This window comes from Pteropus medius, unplaced genomic scaffold, assembly GCF_902729225.1.
Source record: "Pteropus medius unplaced genomic scaffold, Ma_sr-lr_union100, whole genome shotgun sequence".
Classification (NCBI taxonomy): Eukaryota; Metazoa; Chordata; class Mammalia; order Chiroptera; family Pteropodidae; genus Pteropus; species Pteropus medius.
In genome coordinates this window covers 12,545,932-12,569,147 of record NW_024347788.1, presented here as the reverse complement: position 1 = coordinate 12,569,147, position 23,216 = coordinate 12,545,932, and the positions used below count along the sequence as shown (strand labels likewise).

At 46.4% G+C, this 23,216-nt stretch overlaps 1 protein-coding gene and 1 pseudogene across 1 annotated transcript in view; both read right to left on the bottom strand.

The window, feature by feature from the left end:
• The window catches only part of CSMD1 (CUB and Sushi multiple domains 1), a 1,293,618-nt gene that overhangs the window by 556,569 nt on the left and 713,833 nt on the right, over window positions 1–23,216 (bottom strand). The window lies entirely within an intron of this gene.
• On the bottom strand, window positions 3,622–3,740 carry LOC120614486 (uncharacterized; annotated as a pseudogene).

Sequence of the window (23,216 nt, the reverse complement as noted above, 5' to 3'; positions counted from 1 at the left end):
GTGGACAGTAAGGGTGACACGCTGGTGGCTTCCATGTGGCCAGGACAACCTACAGCGTTTGCGAGGATGTTGGTGTTTTCTTGGTAATATTGAGGAGCGTGTTGATGTCCTCGACGCCATGGTCCTTAATGATCTGGAAAGTATCTCACGGGTCTTAGAGCCCAGCCTGACACGGGTGTCGTGGAATATAAAACTGTGCGTTGGAAATATTTGGGGTTTGTGTTTTAAAACTGAGATACTTTCCTCTTTCAAAACATAAAATCCACAATTTTTTAATATAAATATATTCAAATATATGGAGTTAACGAAAAAAGAGTAATTTGAGGTTTAAACTTAAAGAGACAGTGTATTATTTCTTTTAAAAATATTAATGCTAAATGCATGTCTTCCTAGATAAAATGTGATAATTATGATGGCAGTACACATGTCACAATAATTTATAAGCTGTCAGACGAAAATTTCATATTTTGAAGTAAATATTGCATAAAACTTCCTTTTTAAACAAATTTAAACGCAAACAATTTTAGTTTATGAAATGACGGTATCTGTGTTCATTTACTCCTGGAAAATTTTCTAGCTCGGTCTAACCTTAATTTTCTCTCCCTTAGTAAAAGAAGTTTGTTGAATTTAAAAGCTGTTTACTCAAACAAAATAACTTGAACATTACCATAATATACAAAGAACCTTCATGCTTTGCATAAATTATTTTTCATTAATAGCACAGCATGAGATGCTCGCTTGAATAACTTTTTTGTCAATACTAAAAAGAAACTGCTTTCAGAAAAGAGTTATGCATAAAATTCATAGACAACTAATTTTCATCTTAACAAATAAACATTGAAGTCATTTTTTAGAAGCCTGTGTAATTCAGAGTAATTTCCCGAATTATACTTTTGGCTGATATGTCTCCTTTGAGACTCACAGCTCACATACTAACATCCCTAAATCAAGCTGGTGGCTCTCGGAACATTCCACGGTCACTGAACAACACGTCTTGCCGTGATTTATTTGCCTATTCGCACTAGTAAATTCACGTGTGTTTGCTTTACTTCCGGTATGTCACTGAGACCGGGTCCTCTGATCAGGCCTCGTTGGTGGTGGGGAGACAAGCGAACGCCCGTTTGCCTTAACTCCATCTCCGTGCGTGGAGCCCCGGCTGGGAAGAAATGAACACCAAGAAATGAACGCATCGAGGAAGCCTTCCCGGTTGATTTCCTCATCCGGTCAAATCCCGAATATAATTTTTGAGCTACAGTTGACTATACTGAAGAGGAATTTTCCCTCAAAAGGCTAATCAGCTCTTTGTTCTGCTTCTGTAGATACGCTTGCTGCCTGGGCCACACTCGAAATTAACTAAAGAGTCACCTTCCCTTTTGCTTGTTCTGTCTGAGCAATAAATGTAACTGCCTGTACCCACTAGAAACTCCTGCACTTTACAATACTAAGTAACTACCTGCGACCATAGCAACTACCTCACTTTGTAAGTCTTGTAACTGCCTGCGACCCATAGCAACTCCCACGTTTTGTAACCGTCTGAGGACAAATGAACCAATCAGCCCATGCCAAATAAGTTCCATATAGGCAATGTTGCAACCGAGCTGGGGGCCCGGATCTTCAGAGCGCTAGCTCCTCTGGGACCGCCAGCTCCTCTGGGACCGCTGGTGTAATAAACCTGAGTTCTCCAACTCGCCGAGTGCCGCTTGGTTTCTCACAGGTCAGATTTTTACAACTTTTCTGCAACAATATGGGGCCGACAACAGAAATCCCCACATTCAACGATCAATCATAGTTGCGGAAAAAGTATTTACATTTATCTATTGAAGCTGAAGTTTCCCTAAAAGTGACCTTAATTATTAAAGAAAGAAAATTTTTAGAAAATTGTTTTAACATACTTGCGAAATATCCTGGGTCTTTCACTCATCGAGAATCTGTTAAGATCAAAAACTGAGTCATGCGTGGCTGTTCACTAGCAGAATTTCTACCTTTAAAACAAGTGTGATTATGCATTATTCACATTTTAACAAGTGAGTAACGTCATCTTTTCTGCATATACCTCTTCGCTGTGTTTTCCACACGTAATTTGTGCCAAGTCCTCACAGGTCACCTACGTCATCACTTTCCTCACTTATAAAATGGAGATAATTTCTAGCTAATATGGGTTAGAAAAATTAGGTGAGGTGAAAGCACCTGGCCTGCTGAATGAATACCTTACTGCTATTATCGTCACTTTATTATAAATATATATTTAAACCCTAAGTGTCCCCAACAAAATGCCACGACAAGAGAGAGGCAGGAGGAGCTCGGGGCTGTGGGACATGAACAGAGCCCCAGGCTTCAGACTCAGCCTGGCATTACTCTCTTGAGTCAGTTGCTAAGATCTCTACGTATCTGTGTCCTTAGTGATAAAATAATAATGTTCTTTGGAGATGCAATTCGGTTATGTTCTTGAAAGTTTTTGGAAACAACCTTCCTAGAAACATACTGCCATATGGAAGTTGTTTTAAAGATGGTGCTGCAAGAATGGGTAGGATGTTTCTGGGATGATAACAAAACAAAATAAGAGTGGAAGACAGCAGTTTGCCACACGCCCACGAGAACAGGCAGAGTCTGTGACACCACGTGCTGACGGGGACGTGGAGCTGTGGGACTCGTCACTGCTGGTGGGGACGCAAGTGGTGCAGCCACTTTGGAAGATGGTTTGGTGGTTTTTTACAAAACTAAACGGACGCTTTCCATACCATACAGAAATAGTGGCCCCTGGTGCTCGCCAAAGGGACTTGAAAACTCACGTCCTCACACACACCCACACAAGGATGTTTACAGCAGCTTTCGTCATGATTGGAACTATGATTTCCTTCAGTCGGTGAAGGGATAAACCAGTCCATCCAGCCAATGAAACGTTACTCATCTCCGAAAAGAAACGAGCTGTTAGCCATGAGAAGACATGGAGGGACCTTAAACGCATGAGACTAAGTGAAAGAAGCCTGGAAAGGTGACAAAGGGTATGATTCCGACACTGTGACGTTCCGGAAAAGGCAAAACTCGGGCGTCAGTGACGGATCAGTGGTTACCTGGAGCCGTGGGTGGGGGAGGGACGAACAGGTGGAGACAGAGGGTTTTGAGGGCAGCGAAACTATTCTGTCCAATACTGTAGTGGTGAGCATGTGTCTTTACACACTTGTCCAACACCAAGAGTGACCCTCCTGAAAACTGTGGACTTTAAGTGATGATGGCGTGTCACTGGAGGGTCACTCATTACGGCACATGTCCCACTGTGGTGAGGGATGTTGACAATGCGGGAGGCTGCGCCTGAGTCAGGGTGGATGGCACGTGGGGAATCTGTATCTTCCTTTCAGTTTTGATGTGAATCTAAAACCGCTCTAAAAACTCTAAGTCTCAAAAAGGCTTCCAGCTGAATCGCAGAGCCCGAAGAAGGTCATGGAGCAGACAGCTTTCAATTCCAGGCCTTAAAGTTAATTATTATTATTATTATTATTAAATTATTATTATTTCTTATTATCATTATTATTAATTTTTTTAAGGCAAGGCAACCGTTGGTCGACCTCACAGATTACAAGGACCTTGTCCGTTTACAATCCCTTATTTATTTATTTTTTTTTTCGCCTACAGCACCTGGTCTTCCTAGGTGGTCTCCCATCCAAATACTAACCAGGCCCGACCCTGCTGAGCTTCCGAGATCAGACAGGATCAGGCTTGTTCAGGGTGACATGGTCGTAGACTAATCGTTATTATTTTTATAAGAAGTAAGTGCTGTTCCAGTCACTCGAGAAAGCCTAACTTAGGGAAAATAAATGCTACTATGAAGAACGGATTCAATTTCAGGAAAAGGAGACACCGATTAGAGAATTATTCTAGAACGAAAGCAATTAAGGTCTAAGTAAGTGTAGCGAGGAGGGGCCGGAGTGGAGCGTTTGCACAGAAGCCACCTGCGCACTTCCGTCACGTTCTGTCCATTAACAGGGAGGCGAAGGAAGGTCGAGGCCCACGACCCGACAGTGTGAACCGTGCCAGGTTCCAGTTGATCGGCTCACTGGCCTCTCCATGTGCCACGGTGTTGTACAGATGCACAGGAATGCAGAGAGGCTGAGTGATGAGTGATGGGGAACAGGGAGACGAAATTTCTCTCCATCATTCACTCTCTCCAGTTGATAAACACACAAGTAATGACGTTTTGAAACAATTTTGATTTTTTTTTTTTTCTGTTTCTATCACTATCCTAGGAGAAATAGAAGAGCTGGTCCCAGGGGGAAATTAATGGGTTTTTGCTATTTCCAGGCTTATTTTATTGCTGATATCTCTTCTGTAAGTTCTAGCTCACAGATTTTGGCATGCACGTCTCATATTAATTAGTTTTCCAATTAGTCTACAAAGTCCTTTAAAGCAACGACCATGTCTGTTTCTTGGGATCTCTGACTGTGAATCATACAGTGCCTGGCAGCTACAGGCATTCACGCACACAACCACACGCACGCACACACACGCACACCCACACAACCTGACTGGGAGGTCTGTAAGTGGGTCTCACGAAATAACTTGTCTTCTGTTTGAATCAAGTCTGTAGAGATCCTGGGTTAAGCAGGCTCATGTTATATACAAAATACTTGACGTATCATATGTTTTCAGTTTAAATTAAATGCCAGTGAACTGAATTGAGAGGTCAGCGGTATGATAGGGAGTGATTCAGAAAGCCGAGTTCTCCATCCAATTTGAAAGTGTCAGGGTGAGGTCACACCCTCTGCAGTCACCCAGCGAACCGTGAGGTAGTCTCAGAGGCAGACGCAGGCTGTGCAGTCCAGGCACCAAAGCCAGACACAGAGATTCATTACGAAAGGAAAGAAGGCTGTGATTTCCATAACCACAGAAATAGTGGCCGTTCGCATTTTCCTGGTTTTTAGAACGTCCGTTTCTCGTTCCAACTTCTAACTTGAACCTTCGCGTCAACTCCAGATATTTGCCCACTGAGGTTTAATTCTTTCTGTGCTTCTCTCCTGGTTCCCGTCCGCTTTGTCCCTTTACTCAGTGGTGAGTGGGGGGCCCTTCGCCTTCCTCGTTTAGAACCTGAACGTGTAAGGGCAGCTCACAGACTCACTGTCCTCGAGCTGGGTTCTTATGCCACCTGCCACCGCTTGACGGTGTTAGCTCCTCATCCCAGCTCTTCGTTGGCTGACAGGAGGGGACAGGGAGCACTGCCGAGACAGACGCGTTGCTGACTCGCACGGAGATTTAACGACAGGAAACCAAAGTCGACGAAGCATGGGCGAGCTCGGCGAGCATCACCCGTGTGGTGTCTGTGTTTGTGGTCGGACGGCTTACAGTGCCATGGGGTCCTTCTGTGGGGTCACGCGCCTATCAGTTCTCTCTCCACTTCTAGCCTACAGTTGTCCTTTGTCAATAAAAGCTTCAACCCCAATGGGAAGCGAACGTGGGAAGCCGAGGGAAAGGTGAGCCCGAGGGACATTGCAGTGGGATGCAGTTAGTGTCACACGGGAGATAATTAGCTTTTCGGAAGAGTATCGTCTGCTTGGGCGCACGTACTTATAGGGGAGGAGGGCAAGTTATCATGAAAGCATTCTGTTTTCTCGACGAAGAATTTACCAGAAAATTCCTTTGTCACTCATTTTACCCAGGTGCAGGTATGATAGGTGTAGCCCGGACAGAGTGCTGCGGTTCCCCAGATGCTGGAAGCAAACGCTCTGACTCGGCGTGACACCGAATGTGGCCGAAATTCCCCTTCCTGCGTCTGTCAGCATGCACACACGGCCATGAGCCGACGGAAGTTTTTTTTTTTTCTTAAAAAATCTTTGTAGTTAAATTCGCCTTGCATATAAAAGATAATTAACTGCCACACTGCTAAGGCTGTTTTTCAGATCATAAGAAAGTTTTAGCACGTACAGAGGGGACAGGTCAGAACGTTTGCTAAGGAAGATGTCATCCCCTGCACAGAGCACGGAATAATGTTTTCCTGTCCCAGCTGCTCCTCTCTGTGTGGACGTGCGGGGTAAGAGCTCGTCAGTGTTAGACACGGCGCTTGCTCTCACTCCAGGACCCGTGACGCAACGGGACTCAGCGTTCCCACGGCTCCAACAACCACGCGGGGGCGGATGGGTGGGAGGGTTGGGGATGACAAGGAGGAAGAAACAGAAAGAGACTGATCCAACATGTGTCCATACTCGGCCGTTAATTATATTTAACCACGTACGGTCTTTTGTTTCAAGTCAGTCATATGATTTATATTTTCAGAAATTTTCTTCCTAAAAATATTATATTGCATAATGTTTTCTCTTGAAATTGTCAAGGCCTACCATTCTTTTTTTTATTAAAAGCTAATGCAGACATGCATGTTAAAAAATAACAATTGCACAGAAAACAAAATTATCAGGAAAATGAAAAGGCGAACTGTGGAATGAGACAAAATACTTACAAACCACAGATTCAATCAGAGGTTAATAGCCAAAATACACGAGGAATGTCTATAACCCAACGGCAAACAGACAACCAATTCAAAAAAGGGTAGATTTCCTGAACAAACGTTTTCTACAAATGACATCCAGATGTCCAACAGATACACGAAAATGCGTTTAACTAGTTATCAGGGAAATGTAAATCGAAACCGCCATGAGCTGTCACCTCAAACCTGTCAGAACGGCCATCATCAAAAGACGAGTAATACCAAGTGCCGGCGAGGATGTGGGGAAACGGGCCCCTCGTGCACGGTTGATGGGATTGTGAATTGGTGCAGACACTGTGGAAAACAGTACGCACGTTCCTCAGACATTCAAACAACGACTTCCATGTGACCCAGCAACTCCTCTTCCGGACATTGATCCAAGACAAACAAAATTATAACCGTGAAGGAACGCCTGCACGCTGATGTCCATTCCATCGTTCATGACCGTCAAGGTATAGAAACAGCTGAAGTGTCCATCAGCGGGTGAATAAAGCAGATGTGACACACACACGATGGAATACGCGACAACGTGTATCTATCCACATATAATGATATATATGACTTATTGGGAATGTATGTTAACTACATTTGCACATAGGTAACGGTGTGTCGGTACACACACACTCAGGTGTGCCTCGTTTTATCGTGCTTCACAGATCTGTTTCCTTTACAAATCGAAGGTTTGCAGCAACTCTGTATCGAGCGAGTCTACTCGTGCCTGTTCCCTCTAGGATCTGCTCACTCCCGGCCTCTCTTTTGCATATTTGGGCAATAAAGTGTTGTTCTAAGGTATAATGTACATTGTCTTTTAGACACAGAGCTATCGCACACTGAATGGACTACAGTATAGTGTAAACGTAACTTTTGGGAATTTCCTGTGACATTAGCTTTATCCGGGGGTCTGGAGGAAAACACAGTACATCTGAGATGTGACAGGAGGCACTACCACTGTTTTTATTCAGTAAAACGGTGGTATTTTTCACATGAAAATTCCCAGGGAACTTCAAAATTTTTTCAAAGTCTCCCTAAAAGCATCACTGAGATACCCGCATACTGCGTTGAATATATTTCTCTTGGGAATGATCGTTCAAACACATCAGGTGGCAAAGTAAACAAACAAACAAACAAACAAAAACCAAACCAAAAAAAAAAAAAACATGATTTTTTGCTTCCAAATCTATTTTGCTTCCTTGTTCTGTAGCCACTCTGCCAATTCGCCAGTAACAAGACTTTTTCGTACCTTTGATTCAGGGCCAAGGACCGGGGCACAAATTTTCTCATGAGTCTGAGCAGCGTGGGAAAAACAAAAATAAGCAGAACACGCGAAGACTGTCCTCACTGTGCTTTGTGCAAAATGGTCATCGCGGGAAACACGACAATGACCCGCATGATGGAACCGGCTACATCCTAAGTTTCTGCGGTTGAAGTCGCCTTCGAGGCAGTCATGGAATCTACTGCTTCACAGCCGAGCCACCGTGACAAAGGAGAAGGGAGGTGATTTTTATCAGGGTGGATTCTGAGAATCAGTAAAGAGAAAGACAACTTCAAGGAGCGTAGGTTGGACCCCTTGGGGAAGGGGCAGGCACGGAGGTGGGGGACAGGTGAGGAGCGGCCACAGTGCACCCTCGCGAATCAGAGGTGACATGAGGGAGCTGTCTCTAGGAGCCGTAGGAAGTGAAAAGCACGACAAAGCTTGGCGTGCGGGGTCCCTGGAGACTGAGAGGAACGGCGAAAACACATCAACCCCACGGCCACGGGGCTGGACTGCGCCCCAGGAAGAAGCTGAACCTGGCATGAGGACTCAGAGGACTCCCGGATGTTCTGCCAGAACATTTTCTGCGTGAAGTCGAGGGCCCCTATGCTAGAGACTCATCTTCCGGCAAAGTGTGTCCTCCCTCTCAGGTCCTATGTGAAAACGCACGCGGGACGAGGAAGAAGCGAGGGCCCGCGGAGAAATAATCCTCAGGAGCGTTCCCCGTGCCGGGTCGGGGCATCCCTAGGAAGTTCCTGCTGGACCCGAGGCGAGAGACCAGCAGGACAGGGACGCGCCCATGGGACTGTGGGGGCCACGGCGGGCCAGAGAGAAAGCGGGCCCCACTCAGGCCTTGACGCGCTCTAGGCACCGTGTCCTCTGTCACCACTGCCAGTGGCTTCACAGCCCTGGGGAGCTTTAAGCCTGTCCCGACACGTAGGAGGACACTCCCCATCCTAGCAGCCAGGACAGAAAGAGAGGCACAGCCACAAACGGCCTTTCTTGCATTTTCACTGTGGGTGGAAATGGCAGCCCATCGCACCCCCCTACCCCACTCATTATGACCCTTTAAAGAACACACTTAAATAATTGAATTAATGTCCTTTAAACCTTTCTCATCTCAAAATCCTTGAAGCAAGGAGTCAACTTTATATTCCATGTGCTCGGCCGTCCGTTGCACATAAGAGATGCTCAGGGTCCCGGATGCTACTTAGGACTGTGAGCCTGGGGACTCAGCCAGGTGAAGTTTGTGTTTCCTCATTTCTAGAAATACCATCACCTGTGCCCTTTATTTTGTCATGGCTGTGTACCCCAAAGCATTCCTAACTTCGGGATGTTTTTTTTCTTTAAAAAATATAATAAGGATGGTGACAACTGCTTGTCTCATCATCAAGTGTAAAGTCACACCTCTGCCCTCTGTCCATGTTCATATGTGTCATGAGGACAGTCCCTTTGGGTCCCTGTGAGTCCTCACTGCTGGGTGAGCTCGAGGTGACTATGTGCGACTTAAGATCGAAAACAGATGCAAAAGGCAACAAGGTGTTAGAAGAAGCTGCGAGGACACGTCAGCCCCGCATCTGCACCTGGACATGGGCGACGGAAATCAGAAACTGCATCCCGACCTGATGCGGCTTAAAATTAAACCATGACCTGAGTCACTGCCGCAACATGTTGACGGCTGAGGTGTCTGTGGTGGGGCGACCCCGGCGGACATTCCTGATACATCGAACGGTGATTTCGACAATAGCCACCTGCAGTTGCTGCCAAAGAATCATATATGTTATTATTTATTCGCTGAAGCAGAAATGCAACAACTCACCCGAAGAAAGGATTTTTTAAATAAAGTGTTCGCCTATGAGAGCTTTTCTGGAAAGCTGTCGGTTCCGAATGCTGAGATTTAGGAAATTCAAAATAACGCGTTCTACGTTCACTGTATCATTCCCATCGAGTCGCTAACCCGTGAAGGAGGGTGAGTTCGATGCAGCTCTGAAACTAAGCACGCGTTTGCACGGGGGCTCCTGACGTGGTCGAATGTGCCCCCAAATGCTTCTGTGACATGCAGCGGTCACTAGAACCTGCGAAGCTGTGGGTTTTCTTGCACGGAAAGAGAGCAAGGACTTAGGAGGCACAACGTGGAGCAGAGCTGTCCACAGCCCAAACCTTCGACACGCTCTTTGTGTGTGCAGAGGGTGCGGCAGAAGTCGGTTCCATCGGAGGGTGTCACGGGCAGGTCCTCTGGGACCAAGCCGGACACAGGGCCCAAGAGCTTCGGCTCATACTGATCTTTATCGCTTAATATTCGTGCACTGAGTTAATGCACAGAGAGGTAAGAAGGAAGTGGTTGTTTAGGAAAACATTATTATTTTCTACTCTTCGCCTAAGATTGTTTTCAATACAAATAGTTTTGTTCAAGACAAGCTTTTGACCTTCTGTTGTGTTAATTTAATTTTTTATACAAATAAGCTCGTTTTTACTTTTGTTTCATTTCTTATATACTTTTTTTAGATGAATTTACAACTTCACATTTGAATAAAATACTTCTGCAAATAAAAAAAAAAGCAACTACAGGAAAATTCACCATCTTTTATAGTTGGGCCTCCAGAAATACAATTAAAGACGCCGAAGCCAGAGTGTAGTGTTTTGTAATTGAAACATCGCTATGGACACAGCGGAACCATGAGCAAAGCAGGACGAGAAACCATCCAGGGCCATCGTCAAGAAAACGCCGTAATGTCGACATCAGATGGCCCGCTGCTGGCTCCAGATCCTCAGTTAGCATTTGCAGATTCTAGCAAAACAGATATTTGCATGTCCACGTATGAGGCACATCTCAGATGGCCTTGAGCTGGGTCATCTCAGTGTCTCTGAAATCAGGACATGCTAACCCCCGCCGGGAACACGGCCTTCGGGCCCGGTGGGTGGACACGTTGAATTTCCCGTCCAGGCTGCAGGCGCCAAGCCTTCAGGCTCCTGCCTCTGCGTGTGCGTCTCTCAGGTGGTGATTGAAATTCTGCTCACCTCCACCAGACCCCTCACGAGCGCGGCAGGCTGCAGCTGCCCGGTCAGATGTGTGCTGTTTCTAGCAACATTCTCAAAATACGAATGATGACTCTGCCCGTTAATTTAGCATAGGATCTTTTTCAGGAATTTTTTTTTTGTCCTCTTTATGTGCTTTGGGTTTTGACTAGTCCAAATGAGAAGTTCAGAACTTTAGATAACCTACTTAGTAAACCTGAATTCTCAGGCGTATAACTGAATTTTAGCTGGGAGGCAAACGCAATGGAAATTTTAGAAACGGCAATACCACGCTTCTGCACGATGGGCTTACTTTTTAGAGTATTTTCACTTACATGTCTTCATGTGAGCCTTAAGACAACCCTATTCCATTTTAAAAATAAGGAACAGAGGCCCAGAGCGGCCAAAAGCAGTCAATACCACGTTCTCGCTTCCGAGGTCAGTTCTCACGACTGAATGAAGGACTGAGTTTTCAACATGAGACCAAAGCAAACGCATTTTCTTAAATTCAGTAAGGGGCATCATCAAAGTCAGGAGTGGAGTCAAATGTTGAATTATTTTGGCTGGCTGGTGTATAATTACTTGGAATTTTTAGTTTGCCTGTATACCCACGGCCTAAATTCCCTCAGCTATGATTTAAGGCACTTCCTTAGGGGGGGAAAAAAAAACCAAAAAACCAAAAAACAAAAACAAAAAACTTCATTTAAATCATATTGACCCTTTAAAAAAATAGAAGCACTGGTTACATGAGTTACAAACACAATCGGCTTTAGAATTCCAGTTTTCACGATCGTTACTTTTTTCTACCTGCAAGCACTTTTTGTGAGCATTCTACACACAGAAATCTACACGCAGAAATCTACACACAGAAATCTACACGCAGAAATCTGCATATCTAGAAATCTACACGCAGAAATCTACACACGAAATCTACAAGAAATCTACAGGCAGAAATCACACACAGAAATCTACACACAGAAATCTGCGCACAGAGGGCGGGAGTGAGCAGCACCATGACCGCCGTCCACGCAACATCAGGCCTTTGCCTTTCCTTGGTCCTTTTGTCTGCTTTTCCCTGGGATAAATTGTCGTCTGTCCCTCTGTCCTTAGAAATATGGTTCTGACACATCGCCCCCAAGGCTGTCTTACATCAGTCGTATTTATGAAGTGATATTTATTCACTTAAGGTATCTCATATTTGACAGTAAAGGTAGCGACTGGCTGTAAGCAGTGTTAGCATGGATACCGCTGACAGGTCACGCTAACCTCTTCTGCAGAAGGACACACACAATGCCCGTTAAATTAAAATGTGCATATGTGATGTACAAGCAAATTTCAGAAACCTACCTCATGGGGAAGAAAATGGATATTTACATGTACCCTTAGACATTTATTTCGTTATTGTGAAAAACAGCAGAGAGAAAAAAATCTCACCGAAATATAAAGTAGACCGAATGGCCAAAATAGGGATCAGCTAAAAGAAAAACGTCAACAAATAAAAAACAAAATAAAAATGATTTACGATGCCGATGGGTGTTATTTACCATATGATCAGTGCTTTTTTCTTTCTCTTAAGAGCGTTTTCCACTGAGATCACAGGTAAGTGTGATTTTGTGGCAGATTTTTGTTCATGTTAACTGAATTCTTACCACCTGCCATTTGTTGCCTTGAAGTTTATTAATATTGTTCTATGTAAACAGCTATATGACAGAAAAGGTTGCTGATTCGTTTTTTCTCTTGGTTCTACAGTGTAATTTTGGGATCGTTTTAAACGTGGCCGTCAACCGTACATACGAGGCTCTGTGCCTTTTAGTGATATGTGATGAATCGAACACTTGTTTTTCTAACCAGTAGGCAGCACCCGATCACTGCCCCCGTGAAAACCCAACCGTCAAGCGCAGACTCGTCGCCGCGGAATGGCGGTGACGGCGGGCAGCGAGGTGAAGGCTCTTCGGCCACAGGCGTGCGTCTGCTGAGGTGGCTCTCCCACCTCGGCATGCCGGCCAGCCCTTCATCGGGACAGGCGGCACACCTCATGTGACTCTCCCGACGGGCCCTTGTGCACACACCCGCCGTGGCTCCACAGCGGTGCGTACCCGCACGGATGCGGGAAACGTCGAGGGATGGCGGATGTACAGGCCAAGGTCAGGGCCAACTTCTCTGCGTGCAGACTGAGCGAGACGGGGAATCGTGGCCAAGCAGGTGCGACCATCCTTCTACAAGTCACTTCTCAGAAATGCTGGCATATTTTTCATTCAAAAACACTGTTCATATAGTTTCTAGCTATCGTTGCCCTTTGCTATTTAAATACTAAAATGATATCATGTTTTCATGAGTTGTCACGTGAGTGGGCATGCCAGCCTCACGCAAGTGATTCACAGCATGTTTTATCAGTCGATAAATTAAGAATATTATGGGAATGAAAGTGGGAGGTTTATTTAATATGTCTGATAGAAATCTACACTTCATATGCTAGATTTTTCTTTTGCCCAGAACTAGTAACCTTATAGAGAAAATTCATTAACTGTAGAGAAGAAATTCTTTAGCAATGATGAATAGCTGAAGATTTTACATAAGAAATGACTTGCGTTTATTTTTTAATCACTTATGTACTGGTTTTGAGAATACTTTAAATATGAGTTTCAAAAAGCATTAAACCTGCATCTTTTGCGGTTACTCTTACCTATCGGAGCAAACACACACACATTTTCCTCATAGCTCAACGCCTCTACCGGTACCACAGCAGGGAGGTGAGTGTCGCCGTGATGGTGAAGATGCTGAAGCCATTTTCAAGTTGTATGTTACTCATTAGCTGAAACACATCAGGATATGTTTTTTTTCCCCTCTTTTAGTGATTAATGCATCTGTTTCCAGGGTCTAGAAGAGCGACCAACACATAAGGGATAATATGCATTTGTTGAATAAAGTCATCGGACGCTATTACAAGCTGTGGTTGACCTTACTGACCTTCGAAGAGCAAGTTCCAGAAGGCAGGGCCTGCATGGCAGGCCTCGCCATCACCCGGCCATCCTGGGTGAGCAGGGCCTAGGCTTTCCAACAGCCCAGCATCTGCTGTCACAAGGCTTCTCATCGACTCACTGAATCTCCACAAGAACCTATGAGATCGTCCCTATTATTAGTTTAATAGATGATGATGAACGAGCCCCACGAGGCTCGATGACCTCAGTCAAGTGCACATGCCTGGAGGGTGGCATCCGTGCCTTTCCTCGCTGTATTAAACTCGCCTTCCCTGGGTCCTGTAGGACTCAGGGGCACCGTGGGAGAGGTGGCCGTCTGTGGCAGCTGCCCCTGTTAGTGTCCCAGGAAACGCCTTCTCTGGCAGACGGAAGGCGGGGAGGCTCTACGTCTGCGTGTGTGCCACCGAAGACATGCCGTCTCAGAGGTCTGAACCTCTCCCTTCTCTGCAAATGCTTCCTATACCTCACACGTTTGCAGTGTACAGACTGCCATTATTTATAACATTGCAGTTCATAGTTTTGCCCATTAGTTGTTTTTCAGCGTCTTGGACTAATTACTTAGGATCATGTCCAGGACTGAGATTTAGGATAGGAGGGGATACGTAATTTTCAGATTCTTGCCAAATTACTCTCTAAATAGAAACATGTTAACTCCTAGAAGAGGAGATTCTCTAGTTCATCATAGTTTCAGCCTTCGGCAGCCTTAGAACCATCTAACTGGGCAAATAGTTTACCGAACTTTTGTTTTATTGGTATGTGTTGCTAAGTAGTGAAGTTATTGTGTATTATATGTATATATTATATATTATGAAGTGAAGTTGTCATATATAAGCATAAAGCTAAGTTTATATGTAAGTTTACATATAACAAGCTTATATCCCTATATTCCTGATAGATAATAGATACATAGAGTATGTATTTACTCTGTTCCGCGTGGCCTCTTCATTTAAACCCTCGGGCCTCTGACTCTACGGCATCTTTGTAGACATTGCCCCTGTTTTACATGAGTGTATTTTGGTCAAGTGCATAGTCTTGAACCGTTCAACGTGGTCAGACTGCGCATTCAACATTGGAGTCTCGTCATTGTAAACCCTCGAGTGTGGGGAGAATACAGAACCCCCAAAAAGGGTGAGGGCGAAGGCCGGGCTTGTACGCCAATACACGTCCAGTGGAGGCGGGTACTGTTTTTCCTCTAATAGCCGAGAAGGCGTGGGTGAGAGATCTGAGGAAACCAGTCCTGGTTCCAGCGGTGGCAACTGGGAGCGTTAACCTCAAATCGCGTCTGATGCGACGGTTACTTCCTAGAACCAACCTTCTAGACTAACTCTTCGATAATCGAAATATTTATTTCTGATCTTAAAATGTTGACGGTCTGTCTTCCTTTCCCAGCTCAGAGAGGGACACACTGGCAAACAGTTTTAGATTAATTCCTTTCCTTCTTTCTCAGCTTTACTGAGGTATAATTAGCTTCGAGTGAGTTTTATACTTTTATATGTTCTCTTGTTACTAATTAGCCTTTTATTTCATCTGGAAGAACTCTCTTTAGCAATTCCGTAAGGCTGGTCTCGTCGTAATGAACTCCTTCAGCTTCTGTCTGGAGATCTGAGACTAATGGCTTTCAAGGACTGATGTGACTTATCTGAGTGGACTTCCTGCCATTCTTTGCTGCTTCATCTCTACCTCCCCAAACCTCAGGCCTTCCCTGCTCCTTGGAACGCTGTCTTGCCAGACTATGACCTTTGCCATTATCTTTGACTTCCCCCCCGTTTTACCCATGGCTTTTACCGTTGTTGAAGGCATTCACTTTCTTACGTGTTTATTCTATAAAGAACACTGCACACAGCCTAGAAAAATCAGGTGACGGTTACAGTGAAATGAACGGATAAACAGACTAGGTCTAAGCAGACGGTCTCCCCAGGTAGAGAAGAGAATAAAGCCAGTTTCAGCCGCATTCGACGCCTGGCCGAAGCAGGGGCAGTGTTTGTGCCTGATCCCCAAGCCCTTGCCCTTCCCACCATGGAGAGAAACCTTTCCACTTGCACACTAGAGCGTAGACATATTTCTACTTTTAGAGTCTAGATTTATGTTAAAGCCAATATTGTTGGCAAAGGACAATTGCCAAGTATATGAGTTTTGTTTCCAGTTATATAACAAATATTAAAATTTTATTGGTAGTTTGGCCCTTATTACTCACTTTATATATGCTATATCGCTTTTACACCAAAGAATAAAGCTCTCTGAAAAATGAATTGTGGCCCCACGAGATCACTGCAAATTCTTAAACCCGGATCCTTCAAGGTAACGGCCACACAAAAGCATGGTCAGTTTCTCACGCGTTCAAAGGGATGATCATCTGAACCGAGAGGCTTATTTCTCACAGGGGTGGGGAGCAGCTGACGGTGGCCATTGATCCCATGACGATACACGCACATACTGTGAACACTTCACATTCTACACGAGCGGTTCCTGCCACAACCGGATGTAAATAGGGCTCTTTGACACAGAACTATGTCTGCAACATTAGAATGAAGTTGTTCACACTTATTGCTTTTAACTAATAGCAAGGTAATCATAATGTTAGTTGGCCAGTATGTTATTTATCACCCAGACTCATCGTCCATGATTGAATCCTACATATGTTTATCATATTCTATCTGGTAGAATAAGTATTTCCTACGGGAGGATCCAATTAGAAAAATTGGCTCCTTGCTTTCTGGACATCCAGCCATACCTGGCACAGCGACCTGGGTTAGATCAGGCAAATACAGCTTGCAAAGGAAGAAAGGTATAAAGGAATGTGTACGTGAGTGTGTGTGTGTGTGTGTGTGTGCGCGCGCGCATACATGTGTCCTCTGTGCGTAGACTTGACTTAAAAAATTACATTGAGGAAAACTCGCAGATAATCTGCTATTGAATTCCACGTTCTTCTGTTCAGAACAGCAGATATTTTTATTTTTCTGGGACCAGGCATAAAGCCCCAAGGTGAATTTTATTCTCAAATTTAGCATGGGAAAAAAAAAAAAAAAACATCACCACTCTGGAGAGAAATTTGGAAACTTCCCTTCTCTGCTAATGAGAGTGTGGTGAATGGCCAACTTCCTCCTTTTGCCATAAATGCCTGGAAATTAAAAATTAAATATTAATTTTGGTCTCTGCAATTCTATTAATGTCCATTTATAGTTAATTAATTTGCTCCTTCCGGCTTTCGCTTTCCGTTTCATTATATATATTTTTCTGTGTGTGTTTCGTTCAAACGAGTCACTGAGAGTAATCTGCGAACACAGGTTATAAACGAATTTGGCGGAGAATGGTAACTGGTCTCTGAATCCATGTCACCCACATAACGACATAGAAAGCGCGCGTGGACATCTGCCTCTTGTTCATCCTACCTTGTAGCTTCCCCGCAAAAAACAAACAAACAAACAAACAAACAACAAAACGAAACAAAACAAAAACACTCTGTACCGGAAGAACAGCTGAACTAGGTGGCTGTAACTTTAAATGTTTACACCTGCCATCTTCATCGCCAAATAGCAGCTTTCCGAGAACCTCCTGCGGGGTGGAGCAGGGGTGGGGGGGTGGGGGGATGGGGGGGGAAGGGGTGTTGATAGTGAAATGGATGGCAGGGCCACCCTCAAGAAGAGCTTCCTCTCTAGAGAAGAAACGGCTTGTCCACAGCATAGCTGTTACTGCACCCTGGGACAGAGCCCGCAGGGACTCCGGGTCCCACTCAGGGGTCTTCGGGCACCCCCATAACCTCCCGGCCCCTGCGATCCCACCGTGGATGCATTTCTCTCTTTACTTCGACCCTTATTTTCCCTAAGCCCCGATAACTTTTCGCTCTCCTTTATAAAATATGCATCGTTCACAGATTTATTCACCTCATATCCCTTCTACTCGCACATTCGGAATCTACCTACCAATGAAGGCATCGTTGCCAGGAATCCACGAACGCGCCTGTAATTTTAAATGTCCCGGTCCCCCATCCGGTGTGGCATGGAGCACACACGTGCGTGCCGGCCAAGCGCGTGAGCGACGCAGGTCCTTCCGGGGCTAATGAACAGGTCGAGGCCTGTTTCTGCGGAAGCGATTTGACAGGCACGTGGCTCCTGCGTTGCTCACACCCGTCCGCGCAGGGCCATCGAAATTGCGGTTGCCCAGCTGGGCTGTAATCACCACTAATTGAACACCCCAACTGGGGTGGCAGAGCTGTGTCCCCAGCATGTCACGCGCGTGCATCCAGAGCTGGTGCTTGTAAGGGGAGCAGCCCCGCTTTCGGGAGGCGGCTGCGGTCTGCGGAGGTCTAGCCTGCACCCCCCAGCTCCCCGTGCACCCAGCAGCTTAAAGAAAGGAGCACAGAGCGGCCCCAGCGAGTGGGCAGGGGACCCGTGTCATAACGCGCGCGTCTGACCGCCAGCCGCGGCCCGGCCGCCTAGAAGTCTGTGCTTTGCGACAATTAGAAGCTGGGAGGAAGGACGAGGCCCCGTAACTCCGGGGCCGCAGGGGGTCTCCTGCGGACACACACGGCGGAATCTGAGCGCGGTGACGCCGGATGGTCCCCGTGCCACCCCTCGCCCATGGCGCCTTTGTCCCTTGTCCGTTCTGTCGCCCAGTCAGACGCGAGCGTGTGCGGACACGGGCGCCACGTCGTTCGCCTCCCGTTTCGGGTCGGGGACTCTGGTGGCCTCGTTCCTGGGGCAGATGGCCATCCGCTCTGATCTGTTCTGCGAGCTGCGTCAGAGATGCCAGGCCGGTGTCGCTCCGTCTCGATCGCTACGACAGGATGTGACCGAGCGCGTGATGACACGTCGGGAGGCGTCGGCGCCGCCGCGGGGCTGAGTGGACGGAGAGGACGGGGCGCGGGGGCAGCAGGTGCGCGTTTAACCTACGGGACGTGCTGTGGGGCGAAACGTGTCCCCGAAACGCACGGCGAAGCCTCGTGCCCAGTGCGGTGACGTTAGGAGGTGGAGGCTGCGGTGACGAGGTGCGGAGCTGTGTGGTGGGGTCCGTGTCCTTCAAGAAGAGGACGAGACTAGAGCCCCCTTGCCCCCCAATGTGAGGACACAGAGTCGAGCCCCCAGGAAGGGCGCGGTCGGCCCCTCGACCTCGAACTCCCGTCCCCAGAGCCGGGAGAAGTAAATTTCCGTTGCGGACCAGCCACGTGCGCGGCCCACGGGACTTTGTCGCCAGCGCCCGCGCGGCCTGACAGCGTGGGACAGCGTCTCGTGACGCAGGCTGCCGTCCAGCTGCCGTCCACGCTGGGCAGCCCCTCAGCAGCATGGCAGACGGGGACCCTCCCCGAGAGGCCATCGTGAGATGACTCTGGTCCGGGCGGGCGGCCCGGCCACCAGCGTGGCATGGACACCGGGAGGGGGACGCGCGGGGTTCCCGCTCGACTCTCCCAGACGCCCCTACACGGCCCGCTCTCCAGACAACACTCGCTATTCCCATTGGGTTACTTTGCTCTGTTTTCTCCTTCCTGCATTTTTTTTTTAATATAAAATTGGTTTCACTGCTCCGCGCGTGATAAAGCCTTTCTGAGACGCGGTTTGTGGAGGGCGAGCCGTGCGCCAGGAGGTGGCCGCACAGACGGCCGCGGTGATGTCCCGCTGGTCACGCAGCGGACGAGGACCTGGGACCCACGGAGTTTCCTCTGGCAGAGCGAACGCGCTCGCTCTCCCCACATCATTCAAGACGACTTTCCACAACACGTGACTAAAACGGTCCATTTTAAATTTGATAAACTAGACCAGCAACGCGCCCCCTCGAAATGCCTTTCGATGCTCTCTCTCGTTGTTGTTTCTTTCGGATTCTGAGGGTCCCTGAGGAAGACCGTTTGGTGGTCTGCACAGTCACATACTGCGTAGCGGAGCGATGGTGGCAGCTCTGGTCCGGCCACCACGCGGCTCCTGGCCCAGGCCAGCGGGGAAGCCGCGAGCGCCCGGCGGGGCAGAGGGCAGAACCCCACTCACTACCAACACCTCCGACCTAAAACTGGTTAGGATCCCCCGCATGCTCTGCTGAAGTCGGGGGGCCGAGAGCTAAACCCTGGCTCTGCACGTGTGAGCTGTGTGAGGTGGGGCGGCCTATGTGATCTTTCCTAGTTTTCTCTTCTGCAAAATGGGGGTAATAATTGTACATACACCAGGGTAGACGGTGGAATTAAATGAGCTACTTTATGGCAGTCATGACAGTGCTTGATGCACAGATCTCAGATCTTAACTACCGTCGTTATTACTATTTTCAATCCTCTAAGGGGAGAGGGCTCATTCAACACAATTACCTGTGTATCATTTAGATCTGGTGTATCGCTCAGAAGTCCGCCTCTCACTAAGAAGCTCTGTCTCGCAAAGAGACCACTCTAAGCTCCATGGGCTCTGGTGCTGTCCAGGACCGCGGGACTGCAGTGTCCCAGGAGATCAGGAGACAGAGAGACAGCCGGGCGCACGTGGGGACAGCCGGGCGAGGGGCCAGCTGATGGCAGAGGAAGGGGAGACAGTGGGGTCACGTCGGCAGCAGGGACGGCCGGTCTCCTTAGTACAGCCGGAGGTGGGGAGGACGTGACTTCACCACAGCCAGGGCCTCTGGTTATAAGATGGTGAAGCCGGATAAAGAGAAACGTGACTATGAGCGTCTACGATGGACTCTGGCGTTCTGTGGCGACTAACTAGGTCAGTGCGAATCGCAGCGCACGCAGGTGTAATATTCTAATTTTTCACCTAGGTACGTTAAGGAAAAATATATAGACAAGTACGATATTCTGATTTTTCATTCAGAGGAAGACACATTATGGCTAGAGTTGTCATTTGAACAAGCTGTCAATCTTTTCTCAAAAAACCAACATGTTTTCTGGGCTTGGCATTCAGCGCCCGTCCCACGCGTATTCATGTACACAAGTATACCTGTGCAGGTGCATTGGGGTGCACAGCCAGAAAGGACGAGGGGGCATGGGTGGGCGTTTGGAAAATCAGCACTCGTACTTCAGGTCTGAGTTCGATTCATGTTAAACGAGTTACAAAAATACCACAGATTAGAATGTGGTGGTGACGCGTGAGGAAGAATCATCCAGACACGGGAGTGACCGCTGACCCCGGGAGCCCCGGCCAGCTCTCGCCGTCTGCGTGCATGCCCTCGGCGTGCCGACGTCGCGGCTCTGACGTCGCTTCGGCGTGCCTCGTCCTGAGCAATGACGCCGTAGCACGTGTGCCCTTCCGAACTTCGGGATACGGAGGACGGATGGAAACGGAGCCTCCCCAGACCCCCTCCCAGCCGGCAGAAAATGAGAAGGTACCGACGAAGCAACGCTGTGTTATAAATTACCGCCCCGTGTCCTGCTTGAGGACATTCTCCTCCCGTGTACAAGGCATGTCACTGAGGGTAAAGAATATTTTTAAGCAGGCATATCTGTTTCCCTTTATTAGGGGTAATATATTATGCTTAATTTTAGTTTTGGAAGATAGTAAACAAATACATACCTACCTCCTGTCTAGTCTGACGCACACACGTGCCCGCACACACATACACACTTTTGACGGAAATCACTGCTTAAAAACTACCCATTACGATGGTGTCAACCGTTAAAGAAAGCGTGCGCACAATTTTACTAACTTGACTGTTCTCCTGAACACTAACGGTCCTCCACCTTGGGCGCTGGCCCCTTTCCAGCCTCCGATGCTCTGAGAATTAAGTGAATTCGTCGGTGCTGAGATTTTACTCTGGGTCTCTCTGGCCACTGAATAGTTTTTCTCTTCCAATCGATCACGCTCTCTTGGTTGGAATATTCCTAACTCTTTTGCATAAACTAGAAGATCCCTTCTTTTTACTGATTCTAGCCTACCAGTTTCCTGTTATTTTCTTACTCCGGATTAAGGCAGAGCCCCTCTCCGCCAACCCCCAGCTCTTCACTGTGTCTCAAGCTTCTGATTCTTTTCCTATTTCCTTATAGCAAGAGCCTGCCCTCAATCAAGACCCCCGCGGCTGAGAGCTACAGGCTTAGATGAGTCGAGTCTCTCGGCTGATTTGGGACCACCCGCCTTAGAAGACCTTCTGAGAGCCTTTCCACTTTAGACCATGCAGGGTCTCAGGGGTTCAGGGGGACGAGGGTCTATAGCAAGCAGAAGGGCAGCAAACAGCCTGGGGACACCCCCTATCCTCACGTTTCCCCATATTCACCTCATGCTTCGAAAAGTTCAGTTAAAACTCTTCCAGATTTCTGATTCAAGTGGAGAGCCCCAAACACGGCCGGACAACCCCCATCAAACTTTGCAGCCACGAGACCCAGACATTTAAACTTTTAACAAGCTCTAAGTTTAAGTTGACACTGAAATATCACACAGAGCTGGTTGCCAAGTCCAGGGCTGGCACCGTCCCCACCCCATCTCCCGTGGTCACACGGTCTCACACAGCCCACGTGTCTCACTCAGAGACATTTATGATCGTTTATAACATTCCGTGTCTTCTTTCTCCAGTCCACCCAGCAAGCCAGGACTACCATTTAATCTCTGTACCATCTACCATTGGCCCAAACTTCTCAGATATTAAACTGAAGGTTTTGGAAGTAATAACGTAAAAGGTAATTTCGCCCACGTGAAAGAATGCTTCAGTGAACGGCCATGCACACATGACTTTGCACGTCTGCAAGCGTCTCAGTATGGTAAATTCTTAGAGCTGTAGTTACTGGGCGAATGCATAAGGAAAATTTGAATTTTCCTCGGCCCTGCCAAATTGCACTCCAGAAAGTCCGTATCAGTTCTCACCAGTGAGAGAGCATCCTTTTCTTGAAACCTAACCTAACAGCTATATGTAAATCATATATGTATATATAAAAATTAAAATAAATTAACTTTAGTCATTAAAATAATTTAAAATAAGTTAAAGCAGAAACAAATGATAATAGATACTATTTCATCTATAATACTCAAAAACCATGTATATTTAATTTGTATTACCTATTAGCAGGATGTTTACCATTATTTAAACTGTAAGTCACCTGTATACCCTTTTAATATCCATTTACTGTTCTTTAGCCATATGTTTACATATTAATTTAAAGCATTAGAGTAATGGAGGGTTGCATTATTATAAAAGAAAAAAGAAACATTACCAATATAATTACTTTCTTTATTACTATAATTCTTTTACCAACAGTGCTTGGCATTCTAGCGTTTTTACTTTTTAATGTATGTATATAGCTTTATATGGATCTATTAAATGTAAAATATTGCTTCGAATTTTAATCAATTTTTTATTAAACATGAATTTTTCAATCTATATAATTTCAATCTATATAAATCTATATTAGTCTTTGTACTAATTTGTAGTTTTCTGTGACATAGATATAATAACACTTACGTAACAATCCTCTTATTATTAAACATTTAGAATGTTTCAAATTTTTTTATAATAGCAAATGATGCTTCACTGAACATTCTTATATTTGCTTTCTGTGCAAATGGGCAAATAGTTTTCTAGAATGAAAACCAAGGAAGTAAATTAATGGAAA